This window comes from Pinus tabuliformis, chromosome X (genome assembly GCF_031772625.1).
Source record: "Pinus tabuliformis cultivar Carrire ecotype Pingquan chromosome X, CPIR1, whole genome shotgun sequence".
Lineage (NCBI taxonomy): Eukaryota > Viridiplantae > Streptophyta > Pinopsida > Pinales > Pinaceae > Pinus > Pinus tabuliformis.
The window spans coordinates 228,795,168-228,806,645 of NC_142308.1; positions in this window are offsets into that span (position 1 = coordinate 228,795,168).

An 11,478-nucleotide genomic window follows, 5' to 3' on the forward strand; every position below is an offset into this window, starting at 1 on the left:
GGGCAAGCTCCTGCCCATATCATCAATGAAGCCCCAGCTTGTTATAGACATTTTTGGGCACTGCAACCCCAAGCATAAAATGTCCATAAACCAAGGGCTCCTAAGTCCCTAAAAGTTTTGTTCTAACCCCTAAAGGAACAAGGTCAACTGATTACAGCTTCTCCCAGAAGTTCTCCATGAAAAACTACTCAGAACTGGTCAAAACAGGATCATTTCAGCTACTCCATAGGCAAAGTGCATTCCATCTCACCTAAGTACACTCCGTGGGTGCGTTGCATTTCAAAAATCCCTTCTATGGGGTGCGATGGGTGAGAAGTGACAAATGGCAGTGTCAATCCATGAGGTGGAGAGGCATGGAATCTTCCAGAAACTTCTCCTGTGACACTTGCCTCTCTGAATTCGACCAAGGATGAGTAAGAGATCATCAATCTCCAAGTGGAAGCAAGAACTATCAGAGGGAAGACACTAATCAAATCACAAGCTGACTCATCTCCCTTACAGATATCTATATATGGATCCCTCATCCCAAAGATCCAGGAGCTGGAATTTTGCATCTTGTAAGGAATTGCTGTTGGTTTCTTGAGACAACATCATAGTGTTGGGTGATCTAAGTTTTGTATGAGGTGAAGAAGGGCTTACTTGCTAAGAGGATGATGCTGGGTCAGAACAACTGGTTGTAACTCCCTTGGCTCTTTCTTGATTATCAATAAAAGCTATTCAAGTTTTCCTCCATACTCTTGTGTCATTTATGTTTTATGCATTTGTACGGTCAATTTACATCTGATCCTAGATTTTTTATGATTATAGATCCATGTTCTTGTATAATGTTATGCTACTCTGATTCTACAGGCACTCTGTGAAGCTGGGCGTACAAGGAAGCAAGTAGCAAAAGACTATCAGAAGAGAGAGGAATCAACCTAGGAGCCAAGCGCAAGACAAAGGTTGGTCTCCTCTATTCTTCTCTCATCTATCTTTCATAAAGGAAAAACGAAAGTAGCTTTACTTTGTTTGTTTCTAAGGTAGCTACCACACCTTAGTGGAATAAGCAGTTCTGTATAGACACTTTTCCCTGTAACAAAATGGCAACTCCACTGGGGAGAAATTAGGTTGTTTGTTTATCTTCCTTGTTGTTTATTTTATAAACTTACAGATGGAGCTTGAAGTCGAGCCAGGTAGCTTTCGAACTGCATTTGCTATGCAAATGCAAAGTAGATAAATGCCACTTCATTCAATCTCTGGGTTTTGTTTATGAATTAAACAACTGATCTACAAACTCTCTGATTTCCCTTGTGGTAGCTCTAGTAACCTCCTTAGATCTACCCCTGATTGTTGATTTATTGATTACCATTTGCTCGGCCAAAACCCCTGAACTGAACTGCAAACTATGACCCGGAACCCAAGCAAAGTCTCGTCTCTGGCCCAGCGTAGGCTCTGTTCTGTGAATCTGAAATTCAGCGCACTTCCCGAGTGTAGTAGGTGCGCTGCATTTCAAGTTCATTGTGTTACAGGTGCGCTGATCAGACTAGGCATTGTTCCTCAGTTTTGGTTTCTGTGTTCATTCTTTTCAGTTCTATTCATGAATTTTGCTGCCTGTAGTTAGTATATCTCTATTTGAAACCCCTTTTCCTTGCTGTTATTCCGCCTCCATTGTGCAAAGAACTGTAAATGTTTTTGTGTATTTGTTGAGTCATTTTCAGTTCTTCTTTGCAAAAAAGTAATGTAGTTGTACTGTCGTTTCTCGATTTGAAAGTGTCGTAAGTGTTGTTTTCACTCGTAGAAGAGAGTCTGATTGCTCTTGATAGTCGATTACCCTGTTACTATTGTATTTGATCTGAATTTGTAGTTTTTCTAGTGTCGAAAGCAAGTATTCATTTCCGAATCGTAAAGGGTTGAGATTGTCTTCATTTTTTATTTTGAAAAGAAATTTGTTAGTAATTGTCGCTTGAAAAGTAATTCAGATTTGCGCATTAGCTTTCTTTTTATCATTCACATACTAAGAAAGCCGAAAACAAATACATGCATGTGCATTTGCATTTAGACTGTTTGATTGGTTTGATTTAGGACAGTGCATATAGTGTGTGCTCTTTGCTCTTTGTGAAAGAATATTGTCTCGCTTTCCTTAGTAGCTAGGATTTTCATTGCACAAAGAAGATAAAACACTGTTTATCATCTTAGATTGCATTTTAGAAATTGTACATCTACATCACGCGGTGAACCTGAAAGGAAAATTTCTTAAGCAAGATCAACTATAAAATCAATTTAATGAATCTAACAACGCTTTGGAACCTAATGCACAACATCTAGAAGTCTAGGCTAGAGACATATTCTGGCGTCGTAAAGCCTGGTAACTGTTGTTCTCATTGATGGTTGGGTGATTCCTCCATTTTGAGATGATAAGTGCCAGTACGGACTTGTGCTCCCACGTACCGTTGAGTATATTTTGGGAGACCACAATAGGCTTAATCCTTTATCCATAGGAAGTCGTGTCTATCACCCTATCGATCACAATGCACTGAACATAGCATTCGGGAAGATTGACTGCCGTACCGTAAAAAGTATTCTGCAGTTTTGCGATTGGTTTGGTAATCCCTCTACATAGATTTCCAGAGCAGTCCCTTTCGTTCCTTTTTAGACTCCTTAACGGAAAAGGTCCATTTGAGCACTTGTCACTTCAGGCTCATTAAAAATCGAAGGCGACTAGAGTCATCTTTTGTTTTTTCTCGACTCTTAAAAATTGAAAAAACAAGTTGTGTCAAAGCGTCTAAAATTCATCTAATTCGGAAACATACTTCCACTTGATTTTTAGTTGATCGAGTAATCCACAATCGTGGAAGAAAGTCAATTGAAACCCCATCATTCGCAGAGGCTTACGAGTCAACCGTCTTTGTCTCCGGAATCGAAACTATTACGGATAAAGTGAACTCATTTAACCGGTTCCAAATCTCCTGGTAAAGTTAGAACAAGTGTTCCAACAACATCAGAGACTCTGGTTACTCCAAACATTTCTGGTATCCCTGCCTTTACAGAAGAAGTTCAGCAGCCACCGAAGGATAGTAGTACTGATCCTGGTCTGAGGGTAAACACTTGTATCATTGAACCAGTTCCATCTACAACTGGTTCGGAGAGTGTTGTTCCCCAAACATCTATCGCTGCAGATTCTATACCTTCTTCGGCACCAGAAATATTCTACGGACCTGACGGTCTACCTCTTCCACCTGGTCTGATTGCTATAGAAGAGATTGTGGAGGATCCTCCATCTAGTACTCCATCGCAATTTGGAGTCGGGATCACTCTGTATCCTTCTTCATCAGAAATTAGTCTACCGCCAGCGGAAGCTCCTGTAGAATCGCTAGGTAATCTTTTGGATAGATTAGAAATGTCTGAACAACCGTCAACATCTAGGACTGTGTCGTCTGACACAGCGACGGCAGAACTTCCTGCTATCACTCCAACAATGTTCACCGGTATACCATCTGTCCCAACTAGCTCTCAATTGCTAGAAGGAGCCCACTCAGGGGCTATTTCGACGGTATGGTCTGTTCCTGTTTATTCATCCGGAATAATATCCAGGAACTCTTATGTTGAGTCTCAACAAATTGATCCATTTGGAGGTCAATTTGGGTAGTCCGGTCCTTAAGGGCAAACCATTGCCTTAAGTACTGGATTACCGCCGTATGGGGGGCAGTATACCCTTTCATTGTCCCCTCCGGGAGGACATCCATACAGGAGTTCACAACAAAATTCGAGTTATGTTGGAATTACGTCAAGCGGTTGGGTACCGATACTACCTCAACAACCAAGAGTTGTATATTCGATGCAACAATGTTTACCTATGTCAAATATACCAACTACGCCAGCTATTGTGACAATGTCGCAAGTACAAGCGCTGCCTGTTGTATGCCAACCTCAGGTTTCTCAGGTTGTAATGCAACAGCCTCTTGACCCTGCGACTCAACCACAATCGCCGACCGGTGGAATGACACAGGTTCAAACAGGTACAATTACCCCTCTTCTTGGTCAAACAGTTAGTATCAGGCAACAGCACATGGCTTCACAACCATGGCTTGTGCAGTACCAACAACCACAGTTCCAACAAGTATACCAAGGTTCTGAGCAACAAATGTTTGCAAATAGTGGGCAGGTGTATATTCAAAACGGTCAAAATCAACCATTCTACAATGGTCATGCCCACCAACCTTACCAAAGTTACCAGCATCAAATGCATTATGCTGGTATGCAAAGACCAACTACTCAGGCAATCCCATCTTATCCTGGGTATGCTTCACCTAACCTGAATCAACAGTTACCCTTCGTGGCGACTTTAGAGTTACCTAATTTAAATCGGTTAACAAACGATCCAATCGCTTACGCCCCTTGGTGGCCAGCAATTTCGCATAAACTTCCATCAAATATTCCTAAATTTAATGGAATCCGGGTGAAGATCCATTGAATCATGTGATGACCTTTCATCTGTGGTGTTCATCAAACACCCTAAACGATGATTCGATTAGGCTTCGCCTTTTTCAGAGGACGTTAACTAGTCCGGCAACAAAATGGTATATCGAATTGCCCAGAGCTTCATTTGACAACTTCAGTACCCTAGCCACAACCTTTTTAACCCATTTTCAGTTACCGATAAGGTACGAAACGGGAACAGAACTTCATACCAATTTCAAACAAACAACGACCACTCACATATCTTATCATATACATGAGTGGCGATGTCGTCGTAGAATGGTAAAAACGTACGTTCCTGATCAGATTTTAGCTGAATGGTTTATTAAGTCATTATTGCCTTCTATTACAGAAGATGTGGCAAAAGGGGGAGTCATCACCGAAGAGCAAGTCATTGCTCGTGCACAATATTTAGACTTGATTTATACTCAGTCTGGCACGCTCTACGATAAAATACCTGACGCTCCTAGACCGGAATTCTCAGTCCCTCCTCCTCCTAAATAAAACAATGACTCTCATGCCGGCGGTGGCGTGATTGGCGCAACAGACACGAAATCAACAAAGGCTACATCTAAAAAGGCCCATAAGATTTCTAGTCAAAATGCAAAAGAATAACTTCTTGCCTCGGAAGTAAATGTCGTATCGACAGATAAAGGCAAGGAAACCAAGCAACCAGGGGGCAAGAAGAAAAGAAAAGGGAAGAAGAAGAAACAGGAAGAGTCATCACCTGAAAAATCTTCTGCAAACCCTCCTGGAAATAGGAAACCAAGAAATCCATGCTTTATATGCGATGAGGATCATTGGACAACAGATTGTCCACATAGAGCTGAGCTTAAAAAATTCTTCAAGAATTCAGAAACCTCGGCAGTGTTAACTGATCCGTTTCCAAATCCAGGAACAAATCTGGTTGACAGTGGAAATGCTTCCCCGTCTCAAGTGCTGATGTTGTCGGTTTCCAAATAGCAAAATGATGCTTTGATATCGACAAGGAACAAAGATTATGGGAATCCACAGCTGTCGAAGAACAAGGATAAAGATCAACCTAGTAGTTCGACAACAACTTCGACAGAAGTTGCGCCACCCATCATTCTTGAGTTGACAATAAAACCGCCAAAGGGAGTAGTACACAAGTCAACGTTTAATCCTCGTGCTAGAGCAGCACAGCATTATAATATAGTGGAAGATTTGGCCCAATCGCCATCCGCTATGTCGACGCTTGAGGTACTGCAAAATTTCCCATCCCAAAAGCAAGCTTTATTATCAGCCATCGGTGGGATAGACCCAAAGGATTCCAATCTTGTATCCTTTGATCATAAAGGATACGATCCTCAGTTACCAGCTCAACTAGCTTTCCTCATTCAAGTGAAAGCCCTCAACAAAACTGTTCATCGAACGATTATTGATGAGGGGGCATCTACATGTATTATGTCGATGAGTTGCTGGAAAACTTTAGGATCTCCAACCTTGTCGCGATCTTTGACGACATTAAAAGCATTTGACGGACGAACATATACCCCATATGGTATTCTAAGTAACTTGAAGGTGGAACTAGGAGGAAAAACAGTAGAAATAGATGTTGAAGTAATCGACGGAAATCTCGATTACAACATCCTACTGGGAAGACCATGGATATATGCTATGGCTGCTGTTGTGTCGACCTATTTTAGGAAGATTGCATTTCCCTTTCAAGGATGGATTACAATCGTCGATCAACAAAACTTCCTCCCCAATGGTTCTCAAGTTACGGGAAGCATTCCAATGATCCATGGAAGCCCCCATTCGCTTCAAAATATCGGAGTAGGCCTACTAAAAGACCCTATATTAATGGGAACTTTTGCCCTTCCACCTCCAATCAATTTGGCGGAAGTAGCGTCGGTAGGAACTTGCAATATGATATCTTCAAAAAAGATCTCAGAAAACGATATCGACATGGATCATGCGTAGGTTTTGCCTCCAAGCCCAATAGACATATTGTAGCAATCAATGTTCCTAGCATGGGAGGCAAATCCAAATCAACGCTCATCAAGCGTTTGGATAGATAGGTCTAAGGAATGTGGCACCCCTTCAAATCCTTGGTCGCGAGTGCATGTCACCGACGAAGGAATTTTTCAATCAATGGTAATTGAAGGGGCACCATGGGAATATTACCACCATCGTTCCCTTCTTCCGGATTGTGAAGAAAATACTCCTGATGACATTTATCATCCTTCAGTTTTTGATTTTCTATCAAATACTGTAAACACGGTGGATTCAGAGCGAAACTTGTCCAACATTGAAGAGACTATCACCATAAATATCTCGACCAAAACAGATGTTGTAGAGAATATTTATTTTGGCAAATGTTGTTCTCCTTCAGAATTGGAAATATAATATGCTCTTTTTCGCGAATTCAGAGAGGTCTTTACTTGGTCATATAATGAAATTCCAGGCATTGACTCGAGTATCGTTGAACATGAAATCAAGATGTATCCAAATGTCAAACCAGTACGACAACGGCTACGGCAGGTGCACCCCAAGAAAGCCGCTACCATCAAGGCAGAAGTTGAAAAACTTCTCCATGCTGATTTCATTTACCTTGTTCCTCTAACCGATTGGGTATCGAATATTGTTCCTATTATGAAAAAACAAGGAACGATTAGAGTGTGCGTCGATTATAGGGATGTAAATCAAGCTTGTCCAAAAGACAACTACCCTACACCCTTCATCGACCAGATAATTGATGAATGCACCGAATGTGAAATCTTTTCATTTATGGATGGATTCTCCGGGTATAATCAAATAAATATCCACCCACAGGACCAGTCAAAGACTGCATTTATTTGTCTGTGGGGCACATTCGCATATCGAAAATTACCCTTTGGTTTAAAGAACGCAGGGGCAACATTTCAGAGGGCAATGAATTATGCCTTCCATGACATCAAAAACATCGTTCAACTGTACCTCGATGACCTTCCGGCTCATTCGCGAAAGCGGACTGATCATCCACAGCATTTAAGAGCGATATTTCTACGTTACCGACACTACAAGATATGACTCAATCCACACAAATGTGTATTTTGTGTCAGTTCTGGTTGTTTACTTGGCTTTGTAGTATCGAAAGACGGGATTCGTCTCGACCCATGTAAGGTTCAGGCAATCATAAATTTGCCTCCACCTTCCAATTTGCTTCAGATTCAGAAACTCCAAGGGAAAGCAAACTTTCTGAGGAGGTTCATTCCAAATTACGCTGAACTTGCTAAAGGTTATACACGTCTTTTGAAAAAGGAAGTACCCTTTGTCTGGGATCAGGTTGCACAAGATTCCTTTGATGCTTTAAAAGAATCCCTAATGAAAGCATCATTAATGTACGCTCCTGATTATCAAAAAGACTTTAACCTGTATCTGGCTGCAGCAGATACAACCATTGCAATGGTTTTAGTTCAAGATGACAACGGAATTGAACATCCTATATATTATTTAAGTAAGAACTTAAATGATACAAAAAGCAAATATTCTTATGTTGAAAAGCTAGCGCTTGCAGCTGTTCAAGCAATACAGAGATTTCAAAACTATGTCCTCTTTCGAAAAACTACCATTCTATCATATTGCAACCCCATGACTTATATATTGTCGCGACAATTGCTGGGGGGCAAATATTCAAAATGGACAGCGATTCTACAAGAGTTTGATCTGGAATTTGTAAAATCCAAGTCAAAGAAAGCTCTGGTTTTCACAGAATTATTATGCGATATCCCATCGTCGTCCAACGATGAAAAATCCGAAGAAATGATCGTGGACAAAAATTTGTTTCTGATATATTCAAGCAATCTGTGGTATGGGGATATAATCATTTATCTCCAAACCCAAAAATATAGGCCCAATACCTCTCACTCCGAACAAAAACGCATTCGATACCAATCAAAAGACTACATGATTGTCGATGATACACTTTACTGTCATGGTGTCGATACAGTTCTACGGAGGTGCCTCACCCATGAGGAGGCCGAAAAGGTCCTGAATGATTGTCATTCAGGCGCATGTGGGGGGCATCAATCCGGTTACGCTACAACACAAAAAATTTTACGAGCAGGATACTTCTGGCCAACAATGTTCAAAGATTGCATAACCGCAATCAGAAGTTGCCATGCCTGTCAAATTTTCGATAGCAAAACCAGAAAACCACCCGCACCTCTACAACCAATAGTTGTTGTTGGGCCATTCGCCAAATGGGGCATCGATTTCATGACATGTAACCCCACCTCGACCAGGGGGCATGGGTATATCATAGTCGCAGTCGACTATTTTACCAAATCAGCCAAGGCGATGCCTACATTAGATAATACTGGTGAAACAACTGCCCTCTTCCTTTTCAATCATGTAGTCGCCAGATTCCGTGTCCCACAAGCTATAGTCACAGATCATGGATCGCATTTTCACAATCACATGATGGTCGAATTAGCTACCAAATTAGGGTTGTCTCACGACAGTTCTACTCCATATTACCTGCAAGCCAACGGACAAGTTGAAGCAATCAACAAAGTCCTGAACAGCATGCTGCAAAGGATTATTGGAGTTCACAAAAGAAGTTGGCACCTAATCCTATACTCAGCCTTGTGGGCTTACCGAACATCGGTAAGGAATGCAACCGGGTTTACACCTTTCCAAATGGTATATGGCCTAGAAGCAATCTTACCAATCCAGTGTGAAATCTCATCCCTCAAACTCACAATTGACCTTCTCCCCGGGACTTCAGAAGAGAAGGCTCGTTTCTTAGAACTAATCCAATTGGATGAAACCCATCGTGATGCCACTTTGGCTAACGAAGCCCATAAGAAATGATTCAAGGCGCAGTTCGACAAGAAATTCAAACCCTGTGTCTTCTCAGAAGGTGACTTGGTCTTGCTTTATGACCAAGAATCCGATGAATTGGGGGCAGGTAAATTCAAGTCTTTATGGATGGGCCCCTATATTGTTAAGTGAGTATTAGCAAAAGAAGCCTACGAGTTAATGGATTATGACGGGATTCCACTGGCACAACCTCGTAACGGGTTGTACCTTAAGCGTTACTATGCGTGATTCAGTATAGTAACTTATATGCTTTTGTTATGTTTTTGTTTTCGCTAAAGTATTTGTTTTGGTCAAGTAATCCACATTTTACATTTATTGCAGATGTCAAACCTATTGGAGTCATGTGTTGGATATGTCGATGGAGCGATTCGTAGTTCGCGTAACCTATCTTTCGCGTCTTGGGCCATTTTTGATCCAAGCGGTGAGTTAGTAAGTTTCATAGGGGTATGTATTAGTCGATCAACGAATAACATCGCTGAATATAGCACGTTGATAGAACTTCTCTCTGATGCCATCACACATGGTATACGCCGACTGATTGTCAGGCTAGACTCACAACTCATCATACTACAACTCACTGGTATCTACTCTGTCCGAAATCCAGCTATTTATCGCATGTTCCTAAGGGTTAAAATTTTGGAAAGGCAATTTGATTTTATTCAATATCAGCATATTTCCAGAATGTTAAACACATTAACTGACTTATTGGCAAATTATGTGTTAGATAGACATTTGCAACATTTATAAAAAGAAGCATCCCATCAATATTTGCTTTTGGATCATGTAACTTAACCAAAATAAAACTCCGAAAATCAAAAATATATATATATATATATATATATAACTGTTTATGGTTTACACATAATGTTCTGTAACCAAGACAAAATTGGTCAAATGACCCAAAACTCAAAACGCTAGGGGGCACCCTAGTCTTATGATGCTCGTGATAGCAAGTCACAGCCTGTGCGATCATGCGTAAGAGCCTAGTCCATCGTCTTAGCACACCAGTAGTATGCCGCTGCAACCTCAAAGGCAGCTCGTCAGTCCTCACATCCGGAATACCGAGAGTGAGGCTCTCGACCTGGTCCTGTAATGCTGTAAGAGTCTCAGCCACATCGAGGTCGCGAAGGATAGCCCTTCCAACAGCCTCTCCTGCTGGGGCGGCAGCTGGCACCCTCAGGCGTACTACTGGCCAAACGGGACCGACATCTACATGAACACATGAGTTTTGATTAGTCTTGACAGAATAAAGCACAAGGACATTATAAAATAAAAACGATAAACAGGATTATGGTCAAAGAATTTACCAATGGCACCCCATTGTTCGCCAGCCGGCAGTACTAAATTTGGGTCACCCCGAAAGTCCATACCGGCATATGGATACTCGGAATAAACCATCTCCTAACTATCAAACCACCCAAAGAAGGTATCAGAAAAGGAAATCTGAGACTAACCAGCATGTCTAGACATATGGTCGACCCATCTCTGCATACGTGGTTCAGTCGATGAAGGTAAATCGAGTGCAATATACTGCGGCTGCATCAGTGGTATCTTTTCCAAGGCGAAGGCGATCAAGATAGAACCATATCCAAAGTTCTTCAACCTCCCACTCTTCACCTTGGTCAACTGTTCTTTCATCATAAGGAGTACTGCGTCGCACCAGTTGAACACCTTCGGCTGGAGACATTCCAAGGCATACTGCATATAAGATCGGTTGGCTACATGAAGAGCCGCACCACCAGCCATCGTACCAAAAGTAAATAGAATAGTACTCAGAGACCTGTCAGTGACATCACGGATGATGATCTTGCCGTCTTTACTCGGCTGAGATCCCTCTCTGCAATACCTGCGAACATAATCTCTCACAGATTCACCTCCTCGGGTCGAACCTGATAAAGAGATGGGGGCACCCTGCCTCGATAAGCCGGTCAAGAAATAGATGTCCACTACAGTCAAGGGGATGGATTTGCCCCTAATCTGGAACACTTGGCTGGTAGGATCCCAAGCATCGAGCAAATACTGCAGCAAGTTGATTTGTTGTCTCATGCTAGAAATGCGGAAAAACTTCAGCAAGCCACAGTTCTGCAGTGCGTTTACTATAACCGGATCATGTAAAGCAAGCATGTCCTCTTCTTCATGCTCACGTTCTCGCCATGTAATAGTCATCTTTCTCCAAAAATCTCTGAAATCAAACAA